Genomic DNA, 22,894 nt, shown 5'->3' with positions numbered 1-22,894 from the left:
TAGGTTCTGTAAAAGAGAGGGTCATTTTTCGAAGGACTTTAAGGAACAAAGATGGTGTGACATCTGTAAAGAACCAGGGCACTTGGCAAAGCAGTGTGATCAGTATTTTGCTTCAAAAAGATGGGCGGCTTTTGAGGAAAGAGCGGCTAAGCTGGCATTGGGCAGTTGCTGCAAGTGAAGGTGGTGGAGCGGTGGCTGGTACGGTACATCAAGAGCCAGTTGAAGAACAAGACAGTGTTCTAGCAGAAGGGGAGAATGTAGCCCTAGATATGGAGGGGATGATGTCTAGTCCAGGAATGTTGTTAGCCCTTATGAGTGGACTGTCTTCAGTAGAAGAAGAGGAGGAGGAAGTGGAAGAGAATGGTGGTGGAGGAAAAGAAGAGGATGATGAAATGGCTGTTTTGGACAGTGAGGCTAGTTTGCCGTGTGGGCAACCACTGGTTATTTCTTTAGAAAATCCCACTGGTGAGTCATCACGGAAGAAGGCTCGGGTGGAGAAAGGGGCGGTGGAGGGGGGAGCTGCCCCGGTGGCTGATGAAGATGGGGATTCGGAAGAATCTGCCAGCTCTCCATTTTCTAGGAGGAGACAGAGAAATCAAGCTGGAGTACAGGATGCTAGTATGGCTGAGTCTAGGATGGACTTTTAAACGTTTCGTTATGGCCGGTGTTTTGTTTAATTTTTTCCTTACAATGGCGCTCATTGTGAGGAGTATCTGTTCTGGTTGGAAGAGGGCAGCAGTATTTGATGAACTGAACAATATTAAGGCTGATCTGATTTGTGTGCAGGAATGTGGTGTGGAGAGGGTGATAAAGGATGATTGGAAGAGTGGGATGTTTTTATGGAATGTGATTTGCAAAGTGAGGGGGTGGGAATTTTGGTAAAAAATCCCATGATACAGTGTGTGACCCATTACGTTTTGGTGCCTGGGAGGATGCAAATGGCAGTTTTTGAGGTGCATGAGAAGAAAGTACGGGTGATAAACTGTTATGCTCCTGCAGAGAAGAATGAGAGATGCGTGTTCTTTAATACGTTGAGGTTGCTTTTGCCCGGGAGGATTCCCACAGTCTTAGTGGGGGGACTTTAACTGTGTCAGGAGGGGGGAGGAGAGACAAGGCACAGGGGAAGGCGGAGGGATGGATATATACTCTGGGGCTCTGAATGAGTTGGTGGAGGATTTTCATCTTGTAGATGTGGAAATTGAGAAAGAGAACGTATCCTTTACATACTTCTCAGACAAGGGTACAGTACGGTCCAGGATCAATTTTATTTTCTCTTCACAATTTTTGGAGATATTGGATTACAAAGTGAATCCAGTTACCTTTTCGGATCATGTATTGCTACTCAGGACTTTTGATTTAAAGACTGGTGTAGAGTTTGGGAAAGATGTGTGGAAACTTAATGTGTCTTTGCTGAATGTAGAGGGGTTGGTGGAGGTGTATGCACCCTTTTTTGAGAGCTTGGTGAAGAGGAAGCATGATTTTGGGGACTTACTGTCGTGGTGGGATTGGGCTAAGGGGAAGATCGTGGCTATTTTAGAAGACTGGGGAAGGAGAGAGCTGATAGGAGACAGGAGGAGGATGCAAGGTTGCTTGATAAATTGCATTTTCTATATCGGTGTAGAAGTATGGGTGTGGAAGTGGAGGAGGAAATTAAGGAAGTATGGGAAGCGAGCAATATGAGCTTGAAGGAACGTGGGAAGGGGATTGTATTTAGGGCAAAAGTAGAGTTAATGGAGGAGGATGAAAAATGTTCTAGGTTCTTCTTTAAAAAATCTTATGGGACGAGGAAAGTCTTTCGCACTGTGTTGGATGGTGAGGAAGAGGTGTCCAGTGAAAGGATGGAAGAGGCGGTGAGATCCTTTTATGAAGAATTATATGGGGGAGGTGAGGATGTGTCGAAGGAAGAGATGGAAGACTATTGTGAGGCGGTGAAGGGGAACCTGCGTACTGAAGATGCCAAAAGTTTACTCGATCCAGTGACTGAATTGGAGGTGGAGGGGGTGTTGAAAGGGATGAAAAGTAACAAGACGCCAGGTGGAGATGGGTTACCCATTGAGTTTTAGTCCAAGTGCTGGCCGGTGATAAAGGATCAGGTGTGCGAAGTAATTAAAGAATGTGTGGAAGGTAAGAGAACTTCGGAGTCAATGAGGGAAGGGATAATCACGCTATTATATAAGAAAGGAGACTTTCGAGACATCAAAAATTGGAGGCCGATCACCTTATTAAACTGTGATTATAAGATTCTGGCTAAGTTGCTGGCTAACAGAATGCAGAGGATGATGAATCAAGTGATTGGAGAAGGTCAAGTATGAGCGGTCCCGGGTAGAAGGATCGGGGATAATCTTATCTTGCTAAGGGACTTGACTTCCTATGCCCAGAGTAATAATATGTCATTGGCGGTTGCGGGAATAGATCTGGAGAACGCGTATGATCGCGTATCACACCAGTACCTGTTCGTAGTATTGCGACAGATGGGTTTTCCTGAAGAATGTGAATCTGATAAAGTGTCTGTATGAAGGAATGAACAGTCGGATTTTGATCAATGGAAAATTATCCAGAGCAGTTCGAGTTAAGTCGGGGGTAAGGCAGGGATGTCCTCTTTCCCTCGACTGCCTTTATTTGTGTAATGGAACCTTTGTTGAGGAATGTGATCCAAGATAAAGGATTCAGGGGCTTGTTTCTACCTGGATGTGAGAATGTGAAGGTCAAGACGATGTGCTACATGGACGATGTATCTTTTTTGTGTAGCTCGATGAAGGATCTTGCGAGAGCGGAGCTTCAACTGGACATCTTCGGGGGAATGTCAGGCCTAAGTGTAAATTGGGGTAAGAGTAGTGTTTGTGTACTAAGTGGAATTTGTGAAGTATCTAGGAGCTGGTTGAAGGAGGTGGAGGAAGTGGAAGTTCTTGGCGTAGTCTTTGAGTGGAAGCTAGGGCTCCAGAAGAATACGGAGAAAGTGGTGGAGAAGGTCAAGAGGAAGTTGGAGTTTTGGAAACTGAGACGGCTAACGCTGTCTGGGAAGACCTTGATTGTGAAATCTGTCATTTTGCCACTTTTGGTTTATTCTGCAGTTATTTTTCCCCCAAATAAGCGTTGGACACAGAAAATGAATAGACTGCTTTTTATGTTTTTTTGGGGATCAAAAATGGAGAAGGTGAAGAGAGAAGTAGTGGTGAAATCAGTAGCTAATGGAGGTTTTAACTTTCCAAATATAGAACGCTTCCTGGAAGTTCAATGGTAATTAACCGTTTTAAGACTCTCAGCGGGGGGGGGGGGGGAATATCGCAGCATTAATGAGGTATCTGATTGGATGTCCGTTATTGAAATGGGGGTGGTGCGAGAAGGATTTGAGGAGGCCTATGTCGCTGATTCAGTCAGTACTTTATTTGAGGATGAAGACATTTTTTGAGGTGAACCAGTTGAACGAATTAGGGCAAGGAGCAATGAAAAAAGGAATTCTTTGGGGCTGGTTAAGGAGGAATGAGTTAAATAACAAACATTTTTGGTCTGGTCCTTAAGAAGACAGAGCAATGTTGGAGGAATATGGCAATTAGAAGTATAACCAAAAGGCAGAGGGAGGTGGTGTGGATGTCTCTGAATAATTGTTTACCAACAGCAGCCTTTTTGAAGGCAAGGGATTTGGTGAGGACGGAGATCTGTGTAAGAAAAGGCTGTGGAGGACAAGAAAGTATAAGACATATGTTTTGGGAGTGTGGTTTTGTTAAGAAGGTTTGGAGGTTGGTGGAAGGTTTTGTGAAGAGGGTGGTTGGAATTGATAAGATTACATATGAGTCTGGTGTGTTAGGTTTAGTGGAGGGTGGGAAAAAGGTTCAGTGCAAATTGTTCATTTTTTCTGCAATTTTTAGGGAGGTGATACGGGAGACGCGGTGTGCCTTGGTAAAAAAGAGAATGGTGCTGGCTGAAAAAGACTGGATGTTGGCTAAAATGTTTTATATGTTGGTAGTAGAAAGGAGAAGTATGGGAGTAGAAGAGGCGGATGTGCTGTGGAATTTTAGGAGGTGGCGGGAGGGGGAAGGGTAATGGAGTTATTTTGTAAATAAGAGTTTTTATCTATGCTTTATTTTTTGTAAGTATACGCTAGTATGATGTAAGCAACACGGCTCATTTGACGGTTCGGTGAAGAGTTAAGTTTTGAGTCTGTGATTCAATCTAAATAGCGTGAAAAAAAAAATAAAAAATCTGTTCTTATCAGTTTAATATCTGATACGTCCCCTATCTGGGGACCATATATTAAAATGGATTTTTAGAACAGGGAGATGGAAGAAGAGCTTGCTCTGTCCACTCCATGCATCGACCTGGTATTGCAGTACCTCTAGGACCAGTGCACCCCTCTCTTATGCAGTTTGAAAAAACAGAATGAATTCAAACAACAAATTCTCCTCCATCCTCATCCTTTTGCTTGCTCACTCACAATGTTACTTTTGCTGCTCACAAACTGTATGTTGTTAATTTTTGCAATAAATTTGCGTTGAACCCCTGTGTGTACTGGTGTTTTTGCTTCGTGTCAGTTTCTTGGCCTTTCTTTATCCCTCCCTCCTCACTCGCTTAATATTTTTTTGCTCAGGAAAGGAGCAGCAGGTGAAGTGGCAGTAGTTGCAAGAAGCCAAACCTATCAAGTCAGCAAGTAGACACATTTCGACAAGGCAGCTAGCTCGAGTTTGAATGAACTTTCTATGCAAGGCCCAAAATGAGGCCTTTTTTTCCTGCCCATGTCAGTCAGGTTGGAGAGCAGCAGCCCAGCTCAGCCATTGCAATAGGGCTGACTTTGCTCCATTTCTGTCCCTGCCTGAGTATTCATTCCGCAGCCTGTGTCTCCCTCTAGTGGGTCCCTGACTGTCGGCTTTCATCCACGTGTCCAGGAGGCGGTCTCATGCAAATGATTTTCCCTCATTGAGCATTAACGAGGAGCACCTGGATGTGTGCATTTAGTGCTGCTGGTTGCCTGCTGGTCACTTCCAAGGTCAGCAAGTGCTTGTCAAGGTGTTGGACAGGTGTTAGAAATGTGTATTGGTATCTAGATCATCAGGAAGGGATTAGGCCGCAAGCCCAGGGCCAGGTGTGAAAAGTTGCGTATCAGCGTCTCCACCCGGTCTAGACGTGGGGGGAAGGGCAGACGTGGGGCCTGGGCAGCTGCTCACAGTGAGCTCTTGGTTGCGGGCAGGGCACCGCTTGCTCAGAAAAGAGACTAATTGGGTTATCGCTTCTCAGCCTTTTGGCTAAGACCAAGTGCAGTTTGTTTTGGTCTGTGCCTTTAGTTAACGACCGATGCCAGTTCCTCTCGGCCTTGGGGTGTTTCCTTCCAGTGCATCCCATGTTGCTATTGGGGGGGACGCCACCGTAGGTGTACGTGTTGCGATCGCCTTCCCTACCATTTTTATGTGGCTGTGGGATAGGTGGGTGTAAGTGATGGTGGGGCCATCAAGCGCACTCAACACTTTGAGGCTGGTCGTGACCGAGCCTAGGAGGAATGACGTCGGTTTGCATCTTATCCAGAACAGCTGCTCGAGGACTTTTTTGGGATGCCAAGAGAAAGCATTTTTTGCATGCGGTGTTTCCCTACCACTGGGATGTATGACGTTACGTTCTGGAAGAAGGAAGATCTGCAAACATGTATGCTGCGGAAGGGCGAGAAAGAAGGCGACGAAATGCTGGAAGGGATACTATTTTTGTGTAGTGAGACGAAAGTGCGGTTCCCCATTACTGTGCATATGTACAATCCCTTTGTACAGGATGAGGAGATCGCTGCCTTTTTGTTCAGGTACTGCGAGTCAGTTTCAGCAGGCGTGAAACTGACAAATGTGCTCGGTAACTTTAATGGGCAGCGTAAATTTTGGGTTACGTTTCGGCCTGATTTGGAGGGTATAGGGGGAATCTGACAACCTCCTCAGTCTTTCTCCATCGGAAGGAATCGTGGTTACCTTTGGTACCCTGGTCAGCCCCTCTTCTGCCGGCAGTGCTTCACCTTTGAGCACACCAAGGACGAGTGCGGGGCGGGTCTGACTTGCCGCAATTGTTTTAAGCAGGGTCACGGATCTCAGTCAATGTCCGGAGAGCAAGAGCTGTACATCTGCGGCAGTAGGACACACCTCGCGAGACAGTGCCAAAGGTGTCCCGAACATATGGGCCCACTGTGGAGGCTGCGCCGGTAAAAGCAGTGGAGGCGGAAGTGGTTAAGAAGGTGTTGTCCTATGCGGATTTGGCCAGAGGGCCTGTACCAGTCGTCGCTCTGACCTCTGAGGGACGGGCCACAGAGCTACCCGAGGAAGTGGCGGTGCGGGCTGATGTCTGCCCACCTATGGAGGGTGAGCCAGGCCCCTCCCCTGTTGACACTGTGGGGGCTTCTTCTGTGCCAAAGGAGAGTGTCCCTGGGCACCTCATGGCTGAGGGGGAGCCGGAGGGCAGCGGTGAGGAGCTGGAGGAGGAGGAGGGGATGGAGGTAGGGCAGCCTTCCCTTAAAAGGAAGCTGGAGGTTCCCGGGTCTCCTTCTCCCTCCCAGGTTATAGGCTCTTACTCGGACTCTTCTGACCCTGGAACACCTGGTCCATCTGAGGCGGCAATCGACTCGGACTCCTCGCTGGCTCTGTCTTATGTGTGCACTGGCCAGGTCTCCCATCTGCAGGAGGTTATGGGGTACTGCAGGGTGCCAGAGGGGAAGGTGGAGAAGACAAAGGGAAAAGCGGGAAGCAGTTTTGGGGTGGGGGTGGGACCTAAAAAAACTAGGGCCAGTAGTAGAGTCGGGAAAAAAGGAAAGAAGAAGTCATGACAGAGATATGATCCCTTCCTAATTTTCTATGGACTTACGAGTGTTATCCCTCAATTGCAGAAGTATAGGGACTGCTGGCAGGCAGGCAGCCATTTTTAAGATCTTGGGCGGATATGCTGCCGATATTTTTTGCCTGCAAGACTGAAATTTGAGGGAAGAACCGCATACCGGAAGGTGGCCTCTTGGTGATGCGGTGTGGTCTTTAGGTCGGTGCAGGAGTAGTGGTGTGGGTGTTTTAATTAAGAATAAGAAGATTAAGGTTTTAAAGGAAGGTGGAGGTGGGACGGTGTTTGCTTGTGTTTTTGGAGTTTGGGGGTGTTGTTTTTAAGTTATTTTCTGTTTATGCACCGGTTGATAAAAAGGGGAGTTTGGAATTATTTGATAAAATTAAGTTGTTTTTAGGGGGGAGGGATCCTATTATTGTGTTGGGTGACTTTAATTGTATTTTGCGAAGTGGGGATAGGTGTGGTGGTGGAGGGGATGTAGAGAAGTCTGGGAAGGAGTTGGGGGAGGTTTTACGTTTATTTGGGTTAAGGGATGTGGGTGAAGGTGGGGGGTTTTCCTATTTTATCCTCATCCTTTTGCTTGCTTGCTCACTCACTTGCAATGTTACTTTTGCTGCTCACAAGCTGTATGTTGTTAATTTTTGCAATAAATTTGCGTTGAATCCCTGTGTGTACTGGTGTTTTTGCTTTGTGTCAGTTTCTTGGCCTTTCTTTCTCCCTCCCTCCTTCCTCGCTCGCTCAATATTTTTTTGCTCAGGAAGCAGCAGGTGAAGTGGCAGTAGTTGCAAGAAGCCAAACCTAGGAAGTCAGCAAGTAGACACATTTCGACAAGGCAGCTAGCTCGAGTATGAATGCACTTCCTAGGCCAGGCCCAAAAATTAGGCCTTTTTTTCCTAGCCATGTCCAGCCAGCTCAGCCATTGCAATAGGCTTGACTTTGCTCCATTCCAGTCCCTTCGTACAACCAGCTTGCTGAAAAGCAGTTACTGCCTGAGTATTCATTCAGCAGCCTGTGTCTCCCTCTAGTGGGTCCCAGCCTTTTCGGCTTTCGTCCACGTGTCCCAGGAGGCGGTCTCATGCAAATGCTTTTCCCTGGTAGAGCAGCAACGAGAAGCAACTAGATGAGTGCAATTGTTGCTGCTGGCTGCCTGCTGGTCATTGCCAGGGTCAGCAGGTGCTCGCAAAGGTGTTGGACAGGTGTTAGAAATTGTGGATTGCTATCTAGGTCATCAGCAGGGGATTAGACAGCTTGGTCAGGCCAGGTGTGAAAAGTTGCTAATCAGCGTCTCCCCCCGGTCTAAACGCGGGGGAAGGGCAGACAGGCAGGGGCCAGGGCATCAGCAGCAGCTCTCAGTGAGCTCTGGCTTGCGGGCGTTGCGCCGCTCGCTCTGGAAAAGAGAATAATTGGGTTATCGCTTCTCGGCCTTTTGGCTAAGACCAAGTGCAGTTTTCTGTCTTGGTCTGTGCCATTAGGTAACGACCGGTGCCAGTCCCTCTCGGCCTTGGGGTGTTTCCTTCGGGTGCATCCCATGCTGCTATTGGGGGGGACGCCACCGGGAGTGAACGAGTTGCGATCGCCTTTCCCTACCATTTTTATGTGGCTGTGGGATTGGTGGGCGTGAGTGATGGTGGGGCCACCGAGCGCACCCAACACTTTGAGGCTGGTCGTAACCGAGTCTAGGAGGAACGACGTCGGTCTGCATTTTGTCCAGAAGCAGCTGATCGAGGACTTTTTTGGGATGCCGAGAGAAAGCATTTTTTGCATGCAGTGTTTCCCTACCACTGGGATGTATGACGTTACGTTCTGGAAAAAGGAGGACCTGCAAACATGTATGCTGCGGAAAAGCGAGAAGGAAGGAGACGAAATGCTGGAAGGGATCGTATTTTTGTGTAGCGAGACGAAAGTGCGGCTCCCCATCACTGTGCATATGTACAATCCATTTGTACAGGATGAGGAGATCGCTGCCTTTTTGTTCAGGTACTGCGAGTCAGTTTCAGCAGGCGTGAAACTGACAAATGTTCTCGGCACCTTTAACGGGCAGCGTAAATTTTGGGTTACATTTAGGCCTGATTCGGAGGGTATAGGGGGAATCCGACACCCCCCTCAGTCTTTCTCCATCGGGAGGAATCGCGGCTACCTTTGGTACCCTGGTCAGCCCCTCTTCTGCCGCCAGTGCTTCACCTTTGGGCACACCAAGGAGCAGTGCGGGGCGGGTCTGACTTGCCGCAATTGTTTTAAACAGGGTCATGGAGCTGGCCAGTGTCCGGAGAGCAAGAGCTGCCACATCTGCGGCAGTAGGACACACCTTGCGAGACAGTGCCCCAAGGTGTCCCGAACATCTGGGCCCACTGCTGAGGTTGCACCAGTGAAAGCAGTGGAGGCGGCGGAGGTTAAAAAGGTGTTGTCCTATGCGGATGTGGCCAGAGGGCCTGTACCAATCACCGCTGTGACCTCCGGGGGACGGGCCGCAGAGCTACCTGAGGAAGTGGTGGTGCGGGCTGATGTCTGCCCACCTATGGAGGGTGAGCCAGGCCCCTCCCCTGTTGACACCGTGGAGGCCTCTCCTGTGCCAAAGGAGAGTGTCCCTGGGCACCTCATGGCCGAGGGGGAGGCGGAGGGCAGCGGTGAGGAGCAGGAGGAGGAGGGGATGGAGGTAGGGCAGGCTTCCCTTAAGAGGAAGTTGGAGGTCCCTGAGGCTCCTTCTCCCTCCCAGGTTATAGGCTCTTACCCGGACTCTCCTGACCCTGGAACACCTGGTCCATCTGAGGCGGCAATCGACTCGGACTCCTCACTGGCTCCATCTTATGTGAGCACTGGCCAGGTCTCTGATCTGCAGGAGGTTATGGGGTACTGCAGGGTGCCAGAGGGAACGGTGGAGAAGACAAAGGGAAAAACGGGAGGCAGTCCCGGGGCAGGGGTGGGCTCCAAAAAGACTAGGTCCAGCAGTAGAGTCAGGAAAAAAGGAAAGAAGTCATGACAGAGATATGATCCCTTCCTAATTTTCTATGGACTTACGAGTGTCTTCCCTCAATTGCAGAAGTATTGGGACTGCTGGCAGGCAGGCAGCCATTTTTAAGATCTTGGCCGGATATGCTGCCGATATTTTTTGCCTGCAAGACTGCAATTTGAGGGAAGAATCGCATACCGCAAGGTGGCCCCTTGGTGATGCGGTGTGGTCTTTAGGTCGGTGTAGGGGTAGTGGTGTGTGTGTGTTTTGATTAGGAATAATAAGATTAAGGTTTTAAAGGAAGGTGGAGGTGGAGGTGGGACGGTGTTTGCTTGTGTTTTTGGAGTTTGGGGGTGTTGTTTTTAAGTTATTCTGTGTTTATGCACCTGTTGATAAGAAGGGGAGGTTGGAGTTGTTTGAGAAGATGAAGTTGTTTTTAGGGGGGAGGGATCCTATTATTGTGTTGGATGATTTTAATTGTATTTTGCATAGTGGGGATAGGTGTGGTGGTGGAGGTGGTGGTGGGGATGTGGATAAGTCTGGGAAGGAGTTGGGGGAGGTGTTACCTTTGTTTGGGTTAAGGGATGTGGGGGAAGGTGGTGGGTTTTCTTATTTTAGTGATAAGGGGTTTGTACAGTCTAGGATTGATTTTTGTTTTATTTCTAAAAACTTGCAGCCGGAATCTTTTACCATACGGCGGGAGCCTTTCACGGACCATGGCCGGATCGAATGTGTTGTGAGTATGGGTTCGGAGGTAATGTATGGTAAAGGTGTATGGAAGTTGAATGTGGAGTTGTTGGAAGATGAAAGTGTCAAGAGTGAGTATGTTGTGTTGTTTGAGAAGTTTAAAAGGAGGAGGAATGATTTTTTGAGTGTAATTGAGTGGTGGGAGTGGGTGAAAGTGCAGACTAAGAGGTTTTTTGTGAGGAAGGGTTGTGAGATTGCGAAAAAGGAGCGTGAGGCGTATGAATGGTGGTTGAAGAGGTTGGTGTATTTGGAAGAACTGAGGGAATGGGGGGAGAATGTGGGATGTGAGTTGGTGGAAGCAAGGGGGAAGTTGAGAGTTTTTATGGAGCGGAGGGGGAGAGAGATTATTTCTCAAGCAAGGATGGTGGTGAAGGAGAAGGATGAGAAGTGTACGCGTTTTTTCTTTAAAAAGGTGTATGGTGGGAAGGTGGAATTGTCGAGTGTGTTGGATGAGAATGGGCTGGTAGTGAATGGGAAAGAAAGGGTGGGAGAGGAAATTTGGAAGTTTTATTCCAATTTGTATGCAGAGAAGAGGAGGAATGAGAGGGTTGAAAAGGAAGTGTTGGAACAGGTTGAAATGTGTCTGGATGTGGAGGATAGGAGTATGCTAGGGGAAAAAGTGAGTAAGGGTGAGATTGATGAATGTCTTGGGAGTATGAAAAGGGGTAAGATGCCTGGATGTGATGGTTTGCCAGTTGAGTTTTATTGTACGTTTTGGGATGTGATTGGTGATTGTGTGTATGAGATGGTGATGAAGGTTTTGGAGGAGGGGAGGATGCCTGAATCAATGCTGAAAAGTGTGATTGTTTTAATTTATAAAAAGGGGGACAAGCATGATTTGAGGAATTGGAGGCCTATATCGTTGTTGAATGTTGATTATAAGATTGTGGCGAAAGTGTTGGCAAATAGGTTGCGTGTGGTGGTGGAGAAATTGGTGGGAGAAGAGCAAGTGTGTGCAGTGCCTGGGAGGTCTATTGTGGAAAGTTTGGTGTGCCTGAGGGATGTATTATGGTATGGTAAGGAGAGGAAGCAGGAGGTGGCGGTGTTGGCTGTGGATTTTGAGAAGGTGTATGATAGGGTGTCGCATGGGTTTATGTTTAACGTGTTGAGGAGGATGGGGATACCTGAGGCTTTGATTGGGTGGATCAAGGTTTTGTATAGGGGTATGGTAAGTCAAGTGTTGGTGAATGGGTGGATGACTTCCGATATAGGGATTGGGTCGGGAGTAAGACAGGGATGCCCGTTATCGCCTGTATTATTTGTTTGTGTGATTGAACCTTTGTTGAGGATGTTGGCAAAAGACAAGTGTGTGAGAGGGGTGGAGGTGCCAGGGAGTGGTGGTAGAGTTTTGAAAGTGATTGGGTGTATGGATGATGTTACTGTAATTTGTAAGGATATGATGGGGTTGAAGAGAGTGAAGCTTTTGATTGAGATTTTTTGTATGGCAAGTGGTTTCCGTGTGAATATGGGGAAAAGTGAGTGTAAGTTGTTTGGAATATGGGGTGGGATTGAACAATGTGGTTGGAAGTTTTGTGTTGGTGGTTTGAGGGTTTTGGGGGTTAAGTTTGATGCAGATTTGTATGGGAGAGAGAGTTGGCAGGATATTTTGGCGAAAGTGAAGAAGAAAGTGGATTTCTGGTCTCTAAGGACTTTATCGTTGGATGGGAAGGTGTTGGTTGTGAAAGCTGTTGTGGTTCCGATTTTGTTATTTTTATATTATGTTTTTCCGGCTCCGGATAGAGTAATGAAGCAGATTGTGAGAGTGTGTTTTTCGTTTTTTTGATCGTCAAAAATTGAGAAGTTTAAGAGGGAGAAAGTTATGAAAGGTGTGTTGAATGGTGGGAAAGGTATGGTGAATATTGAGAAGTTTTTGGTTATAAAGTATGTAAGTATGTGTGTGAGGTTAAGTGGGAAAGAGAATGTTGCGGGGTGTATGGCGAGATATGCATGTGGGAGTGTGTTGCTGAAGTATAAGTTGTATGATGTTGATCTGAGGAAGCCTGTATGTTTTGTTGCGCCTTGGTTTTATGTGAGGATTGATAGGTGTATGAGGAGGTATGTTTTGCAAGATGTGACGCGTGACGTGTGGTGTGAGAGTAAGAAGGTTATGCTGTTGTTGAAAGGAAGGGAGGAAGTGGAGGGGATAGGTGGTTTGAGAGTAGCTGAATGTAAGAAAGTCTGGAAGAACGTGTGCTGTAAGGGAGTGGATAATAGACAGAAGGATGTTGCATGGATGGGGGTGCATGGGTGTTTGCCTACAAGGGAGTTTCAGAGGAGAAGAAGATTTGTGGATAGCGAGGTGTGCCCGAGACCGGGGTGTGGAGGGATTGAGAGGGTGGTGCATGTGTTTTGGGAATGTCGCTATGCCAAGAAGGTGTGGTTTAGGATGGAGAAGATGGTTAAGGGTTTGACTGATGTTGATAGGGTGACGTATGAGATGGTGCTATATGGTTTGTGTAATTTAGGGAGGAATGAGGAGAGATTGTTGTGGATAGTGGTGAATTGTGTTAAGGAATGTTTGTGGGATGTGCGTAATATTTTGATTTTTAGGCAGGAGGTTGTTAAAGTGAGAGAATGTGTGGCCATGGTCCGATCGAAAATTTGTAATTATGCATATTATGATTTTAAGAAACTTGGTGAGGGTGATGCACGAAAGTTATGGAAATTGGGGGAATGGAAGCAATGGTGTATATAGTGTGTATTTTGGGTCTATGTTATTGATATTTTTGTTTTTTGATGATTAACCTTTTTTCTGTTTTTTCAGGGTGAGTGCAGGTGGTGATAAAGGGACAGCGTGGAGTAAGTGTTTAGGAGTGAGTATGTTTGTGTAGGGATAGGGTGGAGGGACAGTATATGTTAGGGATAGTCTTTGATGTTGTTTATCACGAAGGGTGGAAGTGGGTTATTTGTTATTTTTGTTATTATTGTTTTTTCTTTGGAAATTATTATGTTACTTTTTTTGATGATGTGAAAATTTTCTTATTACCTTATTATCGTTGTTATTTTGTATTTTTCTTGTCATTTTCTTGTTATCTTTATGATTGTTATGGAATTGCTATTGTTATTTTGTTGATATTATGAGTGTTGTTTTTTTGTGGGTGGGGTTAGGGACGTGGGTGGGTTTCTTGGGGAGGGACGTGGGTGGGTTTCTTGGGGAGGGACGTGGGTGGGTTTCTTGGGGAGGGACGTGGGTGGGTTTCTTGGGGAGGGACGTGGGTGGGTTTCTTGGGGAGGGACGTGGGTGGGTTATGTAAATATTGTAAAAATTTCTGTTTTTGTCTGAAAATGTATTTCTTATTGTCACATATGTTTTACAAATGTTATGTCATTTTATTTTGTACATATGTGTTTTGATTTATGTTTTCTATGTATTTTATCTGTGAAACTTTTAAATAAAAGAATAAAAAAAAAAAAATCTGTTCTTATCAGTTTAATATCTGATACGTCCCCTATCTGGGGACCATATATTAAATGGATTTTTAGAACAGGGAGATGGAAGAAGAGCTTGCTCTGTCCACTCCACGCATCGACCTGGTATTGCAGTACCTCCAGGACCGGTGCACCCCTCTCTTATGCAGTTTCCAAAAACAGAATGAATTCAAACAGCAAATTCTCCTCCATCCTCCTCATCCTTTTGCTTGCTTGCTCACTCACTTGCAATGTTACTTTTGCTGCTCACAAGCTGTATGTTGTTAATTTTTGCAATAAATTTGCGTTGAATCCCTGTGTGTACTGGTGTTTTTGCTTTGTGTCAGTTTCTTGGCCTTTCTTTCTCCCTCCCTCCTTCCTCGCTCGCTCAATATTTTTTTGCTCAGGAAGCAGCAGGTGAAGTGGCAGTAGTTGCAAGAAGCCAACCCTGTCAAGTCAGCAAGTAGACACATTTCTACAAGGCAGCTAGCTAGAGTTTGAATGAACTTTCTCAACAAGGCCCAAAAGGAGGCCTTTTTTCCTGCCCATGTCAGTCAGTTTGGAGAGCAGCAGCAGCCCAGCTCAGCCATTGCAATAGGTGCCGAATATGCTCCATTTCTGTCCCTTAGTACAGCCAGCTTGCTCCAAAGCAGTCCCTGCCTCAGTATTCATTCAGCAGCCTGCGTCTCCCTCTAGTGGGTCCCAGCCTTTCGGCTTTCGTCCCCGTGTCCAGGAGGCGGTCTCATGCAGATCATTTTCCCTCCTTGAGCATCAACGAGGAGCACCTGGATGTGTGCATTTAGTGCTGCTGGCTGCCTGCTGGTCATTTCCAAGGTCTGCAAGTGCTTGTCAAGGTGTTGGACAGGTGTTAGAAATGTGTATTGGTATCTAGGTCATCAGGAAGGGATTAGGCTCGTAAACCCGGAGCCAGGTGTGAAAAATTGCGTATCAGCGTCTCCGCCCAGTCTAGATGTGGGGCCTGGGCAGCTGCTCTCAGTGAGCTCTTGGTTGCGGGCAGGGCGCCACTCGGAAAAGAGAATAATTGGGTTATCGCTTCTCGGCCTTTTGGCTAAGATCCAGTGCAGTCTTACTGTAGGAGACTTAGTCAAGAGGTGCCCGGGGTACCAGACAGTCGGCCTTGGGGGGAGCGTCCCTTTTCGGAGGACCCCCTTGCTGCTATTGGCTTTAGGATTAGTGCCCGAGCGACAGGAAGTGATCGCCTTTCTGAAGGCGAAGGTACATCGGTCGGTTGGCGGAGCTGTGGGGGTCTCCCATAGGTGAGCAGGCGGATCTGTGGACCCTTTTTCAACATGGCAAATCATGGGTTGAAAGACTCGTTGTGATTTCTGGTTTAGCCAGGCTGTAAGGCCTCATGCACACGAGCCGCAGTTAAACGCGCGTTCAGATGCAGTTGGACAGTTTTTTCAACTGCACCTGAACTCATTCAATGTTATCCTATGTGTCCATGCACACAGTCTCGTTTTTTTCCGTTTATATGCAGTTGCGTTTAATCTCGTTTTTCCAGAAGCAAAAAAATGCGCTCAGAAACAAAAATTTCTGCGTTTCAGACGCAAAACGCGGCTAAACGCGGCAACCGCGTTTGCGTTTATATGCGTTTTTAAAGGAACCCAATTTTTGGTACCTGAAAATTCAGAAATATGATTGAAACTCATAGAAAACAATAAAAAATGTTAGGAAAAAGTTGTAATTACTTTATATAATTCATAGAGCGTATTTACTTTGTGACACAATCCCATAATATCTCTAGTGTTTCCATTAGCTTGTACAATGAGGAATTCCTCCACTTCTTTTCCCCAAATACTCATCCAATTTCTAATCTAATCAGTGACTCCACCTAGTCTGGCCAAGCCATAGCATTGTCTTTTAAAAACTTAATGTCTAGTCAGCCCTCCTCCCCCACCATGTTTCCATGTAGAACACCCATCCTTCATGAAACTGAAACTTTTTTCCACAAGCCACCCCCCTTCCCCCAAGCTAGGCTTGTCCACACCTTGGATTGCCATCTTTGAAGACACATCTCTCAAAATGACGTCTGATGTGAGCCAAAACCAGTTAATTGAAGTTATTCAGAACTATGTTCAATTATGGGACAAATCCCATGAATTGTACCCTGACCGAATTGCAAAACAAAGGACATGGGAAAATGTTGCCAAAGAGTTGACCCCAAACTGGGAAGACCTCTCCAGATCCCAGCAAGAAAGTAGAGGTAAGTTCAATCTATATTTGGTCAAAATTTTGGGGTATGTTAATTTGTATTTTCAGTTTTTAAGTTGATTTTTAATCATTGCACAGTGGCATCATTTCAAAAGAGATGGAGATCTTTGTCTGACAGAGTCAAGAGAGATCTCAAAAAAGAAAAAGACTCTAACCGCAGTGGAGCCCAATCCACCTACAAAGCACACCCCTTGACCAACCAATTGTCTTTTTTGAGGGACAGTATAATTTCAAGAGCGTAAGTAAACTTAAATTTATTTATCAATTTATATTATTTTGTAACATAAATTTTTTTTTAAAAGTAACATTTTTAAAATTTTAACTTGAGATATAAATTCTTTATTTTTTTATTTTAATATATGTTATTTATATTTTTAATTTTTCTATTCTAATTTTTTCGGTATATTTTTTATATAATTTTCTCTATTTTTTGGGTTTAAAATAGATAATACATTTATAAAAAATTTTTTTTTGAAGAGTAATTTTTGACTGGATAATATATTATCCGTTAATATATTAAATTTAATTGTTACATTATTTTGTTTTGTATGCATGTATGTATGTATTTATGTATGCATCTCAACCCACTGTCCCTCTCCATCACCCCCTCCTCTTCTCATATTCTATCTCACTCTGCCTCTCTCACTCCCTCCTCCATCTTTATTTCATTCACTGCCTCTCCACCTCCCTCTCTCCCTCTGCTATTCTACTCCCTCTCCCCCCCTCTCACTCCCTCCTCCCTTATAGTTGAGTCACTGCCTTTCCACCTCCCTCTCTCCCTCTGATCTTCTCACTCACTCTAGTCCCCTCACCCTCCCCCTTCTTTCTTCCTACACCTCTCCTCCAGTTCTTCTTTTCTCTCCATCTCCCATCCATTAACCTTAGAGTTATGTTAGGGGTTAGTGCTTAAGGGTGACAGTAAGGCAAGGGCATTGGTTATAGCTAAGGTTAAGGGGTTAGGGATTCTGATTCGGTCCGGTGGTTAGTATTATGCTAATGGAGTATGGGTAGTGCTGAGGGTTATCAAATAGGGATTAGTGTTAGCAGGTAGGGTTATGGTTACCAAATAGGGGTTACGGTTATCAATTAAGGTTTAGGGTTAGGGTTAGTAATTAGGGTTTAGGGTTAGGGTTAGCAATTTAGGTTTAGGGTTAGCAATTAGGGTTAGGGTTAGTGTCAGCAATTAGGGTTTATGGTTACCAAATAGGGGTTAGGGTTAGCAATTAGGGTTTAGGGTTAGGCTTATCAATTTAGGTTTAGGGTTAGCAATTAGGGTTAGGGTTAGTGTCAGCAATTAAGGTTTATGGTTACCAAATAGGCGTTAGGGTTAGCAATTAGGGTTTAGGGTTAGGGTTAGTAATTGTGGTTTAGGGTTAGGCTTATCAATTTACGTTTAGGGTTAGCAATTAGGGTTAGGGTTAGTGTCAGCAATTAGGGTTTATGGTTACTAAATAGGGGTTAGGGTTAGCAATTAGGGTTTAGGGTTAGGCTTATCAATTTAGGTTTAGGGTTAGCAATTAGGGTTAGGGTTAGTGTCAGCAATTAAGGTTTATGGTTACCAAATAGGCGTTAGGGTTAGCAATTAGGGTTTAGGGTTAGGCTTATCAATTTAGGTTTAAGGTTAGCAATTAGGGTTAGGGTTAGTGTCAGCAATTAGGGTTTATGGTTATCAAATAGGGGTTAGGGTTAGCAATTAGGGTTTAGGGTTAGGGTTAGTAATTGGGGTTTAGGGTTAGGGTTATCAATTTAGGTTTAGGGTTAGCAATTAGGGTTAGTGTCAGCAATTAGGGTTTATGGTTACCAAATAGGGGTTAGGGTTAGCAATTAGGGTTTAGGGTTAGGGTTAGCAATTGGGGTTTAGGGTTAGGCTTATCAATTTAGGTTTAGGGTTAGCAATTAGGGTTAGTGTCAGCAATTAGGGTTTACGGTTAGCAAATGGGGGTTATGCTTACTGAATAGGGGTTAGGGTTATCAATTAGAGTTTAGGGTTAGGGTTAGCAATTATTTATGGTTAGCAAAGAGGGGTAAGGGTTAGCAATTAGGGTTTACGGTTAGCAATTCTGGGTTATTGTTAAGTTTAGCAAAAATGGGTTAGGTTTAGGGTTAGCAATTAGGGATAGTTTTTGGTTTAATTTCGGGCTTAGGGTTTAGGGTTTGTATTGAGTAGTTGGGTTAGTGTTATGTCTAGGGTTTTTTTTTAGGTTGGTGGGTGGGGGTTTGGTGTTAGGGGATAGGCTTAGGGTTGTGAAGAAAAAAATAATAACATTTTAAACTGTGCACATGTCTAACTGTACTTAAACATTATTATTTAAAGGACAACATCCAACATTTCGGAGGATGAAGGCAGTGTCCATCAGGATATTGTACCTGAAATGGAGGATGTGGCAAGTACGTCACAAGGGAGTTTGTCTTTGTCCACTGTTCCAATCTCACGCGACCCTGAAACACCTGTTGCTTCAATACAGGTATAACACAACCTATGGTCTCTGATTTTTTATAAAAAAAGAATGTATCATCATTACTTTTGGTCATATAAGTGCAAGATGTATATGTCAATAACTGTATGTATTTTATTTTATTCAAGGGTGATCGCAGTAGATCTCCTGCAAGAAGCAGGCCAAGGGGGCGTCGGTCGCGTGAGATAGACCAGGAACCGACCAGGGTGGAAACAAACATTCTAAATTTGGTAGAAGAGCTACGCCAGGAAAGACATCGGAGTGATGTCTTCCTGGACTTAAATAATGGGCGCAGTATTTTTTGCCGTAGCCTGTATGTTATACTTGAACAGTTGTCTGAAGACCGCGAGCGTCAATGCCGTGAAAATATTTATTGTTATATAGTGGCCTGTCTTAATGCAGAAAGACAGTCGCGGCCCCCACCACCACTGAATATTGTCCAAGGGGGGATGCAGACTCCTCTCATGGATATACCAAGCCAACGAAGTTCAGCATATAGCCAGGGAGTTCCAGCTAACGTGTTACATACACAGAGACCGACTGGACAATATGCTATGTCTTCAACGATGGCCACACCATTTATGCCACAGATAATGTCCCAGCTCCCACCCCTTCAGCAAAGGATGACTAATCCTTCCTCCGTTGAGGAAAGTTCCCAGGATACCTATGGGACATATCAGAATTTATAATTTAATTTTTACAATTTAATGTGTTTTTTTACCTTTATTGTTCATATTCTTAGTTATCACTTTTGCACATCCTTTTGCACTTAATTTTTTTATATTTGCACTGTTTGTAAAATGTTTGATTTTGAAGAAATATGATACTGTTTGCACTTTTTGGTTATAATGCATTTTATATTTTCTTTCATTTTTAGATTTTAAATTTTCTTTTAATAAAGAAATAATATTTGAAAATTATGAATTGGTGTCCATGAATATTAGATGTGTGGTTAAGTTGAAATGTAATGAAATGTTTTATTTATATACATTTATATATATTTTTGGTGGCTCTATATTTAGAGAAGTGTTACATTATCACATCCTTTTTTTAATCTAAGACATTATAATCCCATAAGGTTTTACGAGATTACAGTATTCATGCCCATTCTCCATAATTTAAAGTGTTTATCGATGGTTATAATACAGTAACCTAGAAATTATATTAAAAAATAATTACCAAGTGAAACAAAGTAACATGCTTACATTAAAAAATATAAATATAATAAAAAATTGGGACAAAGAAAAAATCCTTTATTTAAACTGAATGAACCACAGTAGCATTTTTCAAAAATGTCAATAACTTTGAGCTAGCAATCAGACTAAATATGGGTATCCTGCCAGGGCACGCTACCAACAGGTGAAACAAAGTATTCTGCAAAATTGTTTCGAATGGTCATTGCTCTGCCTGTTGGGCATAGGTCCATGTATTGAATGTTCTGATTGGTGTTGGGAGGGGCAGGATCTGTGGATATTCTATCATTTTCAATTACAAAGTTATGGAGAACACAGCATGCAAGTACTACTTGGATAGCGTTTTCAACATCTAACTGCATTGTACTTAGTAGTACCCGCCATTTTCCTGCACTTATCCCAAATGCACATTCCACAACGCGTCTTGCACGACTTAATCTGTAATTGAAGATTTTTTCTGGATAACTATGTCCTTGTCCACTGTATGGTCTCATTATATTTTCAGAAAGGCCGAATGCCTCATCAGCCACAATGACAGCAGGTAGTATGGGCTCTGTAGTGTTGGGAAGAGGCCTCCAACCCGGAATTCCAAAGCAACCTTCATGTATGCGACGGCCCATGGCCGATTCTCTAAAAATACGAGAATCCCCTTGACTGCCGTATGCTCCAACATCAACACATATAAATTTAGATTTGGCGTCAGCTAGTGCAAGCAACACAATTGAAAAATATTTCTTATAATTAAAGTACATAGAGCCCGACTTTGGTGGCTTTTTGACGCGTACATGTTTGCCGTCCAGTGCTCCAATACAGTTTGGGAAGTTAGTTTTTTCCCAAAATTCATTAATTATGTTCTGCCACATACAGTGTGTTGGAACTGGCATTACCTCTCTGTGTAGCACCTCCCAAAGTATAGTGCTGGTTTCTCGTACGACTTTGGAAATAGTGGAAACGCCCATTAAAAAATAATGATGTAGAGATGCATATGATTGACCGGTTGCCAGAAACCTAAATTTAAAAAAATAATAATTTATTAGATATAATGTGTTCATTAATAACAAGTATAAATATATATTTTTTCAATATAATAAAATGAATACTGTATATATACGTGAATCAATGTTTTAAAGCACATTGTTTTGGAGCTGAATATGGCACCATAGGATTATACTGCAGTCATGCACTTTTCTGCATCAGCGAATGACATTTTGCGACCCGACTTTGGGGGCCCATATCTTGGGGCCACTTAGTGCCAGGAACCCCAAATTCGGTATGCTGACACTGTGGATCTAGGACAACAACATATCCAAATTTGAGGATCCTTTCACTAAGTGGCCCCGAGATAGGGGGCCCCAAAGTCGGGTCGCAAAAAGTCATGCACTTTTCTGAATCAGAGAATGACTTTTTGAGACCCGACTTTGGGGGCCCATATCTTGGGGCCACTTATTGGCAGGAACCCCAAATTCGGTATGCTGACACTGTGGATCTAGGACAATAACATATCCAAATTTGAGGATCCTCTCACTAAGTGGCCGCGAGATAGGGGGCCCCAAAGTCGGGTCGCAAAAAGTCATGCACTTTTCTGCATCAGAGAATGACATTTTGCGACCCGACTTTGGGGGCCCATATCTTGGGGCCACTTATTGCCAGGAACCCCAAATTCGGTATGCTGACACTGTGGATCTAGGACAACAACATATCCAAATTTGAGGATCCTCTCGCTAAGTGGCCCCGAGATAGGGGGCCCCAAAGTCGGGTCGCAAAAAGTCATGCACTTTTCTGCATCAGAGAATGACATTTTGCGACCCGACTTTGGGGGCCCATATCTTGGGGCCACTTATTGCCAGGAACCCCAAATTCGGTATGCTGACACTGTGGATCTAGGACAACAACATATCCAAATTTGAGGATCCTCTCACTAAGTGGCCCCGAGATAGGGGGCCCCAAAGTCGGGTCGCAAAAAGTCATGCACTTTTCGGCATCAGAGAATGACATTTTGCGACCCGACTTTGGGGGCCCATATCTTGGGGCCACTTATTGCCAGGAACCCCAAATTCGGTATGCTGACACTGTGGATCTAGAACAACAACATATCCAAATTTGAGGATCCTCTCACTAAGTGGCCCGAGATAGGGGGCCCCAAAGTCGGGTCGCAAAAAGTCATGCACTTTTCTGCATCAGAGAATGACATTTTGCGACCCGACTTTGGGAGCCCATATCTTGGGGCCACTTAGTGCCAGGAACCCCAAATTCGGTATGCTGACACTGTGGATCTAGGACAATAACATATCCAAATTTGAGGATCCTCTCACTAAGTGGCCCCGAGATAGGGGGCCCCAAAGTCAGGTCGCAAAAAGTCATGCACTTTTCTGCAGAGAATGACTTTTTGAGACCCGACTTTGGGGGCCCATATCTTGGGGCCATTTATTGCCAGGAACCCCAAATTCGGTATGCTGACACTGTGGATCTAGCACTACAACATATCCAAAGTCGGGTCGCAAAATGTCCTGCACTTTTCTGCAAAGATACATGGCCTCAAAGTCAACTGTGACCATCAGCGGCAATATAATTTGGTCATTAGGGTTGGGTGTTAGGGTTAGGGTTATTGTTTATGATTTTTTGGTTGGATTAGGGTTGTTTAGGGTTAGGGTTTGTGTAAGGGATATGGTTAGCTGTTAGGGGTGGGGTTAGTGTTAGGGGTTAGGGTTAGTGTTAGGGTTAGTGTTATTGTTTAGGGTTAGGATGAATGGTTAGTGTTAGGATTATGGATATTTTAATAAGGCATTAAAAATATAATAATACCATATACTGCAGCAATAAATTTAAATATATTAATCAGTACATATTTCACGATGAAAATATATTAAAAAATTGGTCAAATAAATTGAAAACAATTATAAAAAATCTAATTAACATAGATTTGCTTTTAAATAAATCAATTTGAAAATAGAAAAAAAGAATAAAAACATATTAAGATTAAAAAATAAATAATTAACTATTTTAATATTGTTTTATATTAATATATTCTATGAAAACATGTTAAAAATTGGGAGAATAAAATTTTAGATATTTTAAAAAATTGGATAATTTACTATAAATAGACATAATTTTTTTTTTAA

The 22,894-nt window shown here is 44.2% G+C and overlaps 1 long non-coding RNA gene, 1 other non-coding gene and 1 pseudogene across 2 annotated transcripts; all 3 read left to right on the top strand.

Moving 5' to 3' along the window:
• Window positions 1-4,174: 4,174 nt before the first annotated feature.
• Window positions 4,175-4,353, top strand: LOC143990538 (U2 spliceosomal RNA; annotated as a pseudogene).
• A 9,511-nt stretch (window positions 4,354-13,864) lies between these two features.
• LOC143990500 (U2 spliceosomal RNA) lies at window positions 13,865-14,051 on the top strand. The gene has a single exon (XR_013277369.1). It is a non-coding gene; the product is annotated as a U2 spliceosomal RNA (small nuclear RNA).
• Window positions 14,052-15,491: 1,440 nt separating this feature from the next.
• On the top strand, window positions 15,492-19,430 carry LOC143990275 (uncharacterized). Its single transcript, XR_013277258.1, has 3 exons — window positions 15,492-16,364; window positions 18,441-18,591; window positions 18,711-19,430. It is a non-coding gene; the product is annotated as an uncharacterized LOC143990275 (long non-coding RNA).
• Window positions 19,431-22,894: the final 3,464 nt, after the last annotated feature.

This window comes from Lithobates pipiens, unplaced genomic scaffold (genome assembly GCF_037356315.1).
Source record: "Lithobates pipiens isolate NorthernLeopardFrog02 unplaced genomic scaffold, aLitPip1_a1.2 Scaffold_18, whole genome shotgun sequence".
In the NCBI taxonomy this organism is placed as follows: domain Eukaryota; kingdom Metazoa; phylum Chordata; class Amphibia; order Anura; family Ranidae; genus Lithobates; species Lithobates pipiens.
This window is presented reverse-complemented; position numbering and strand designations above follow the sequence as displayed.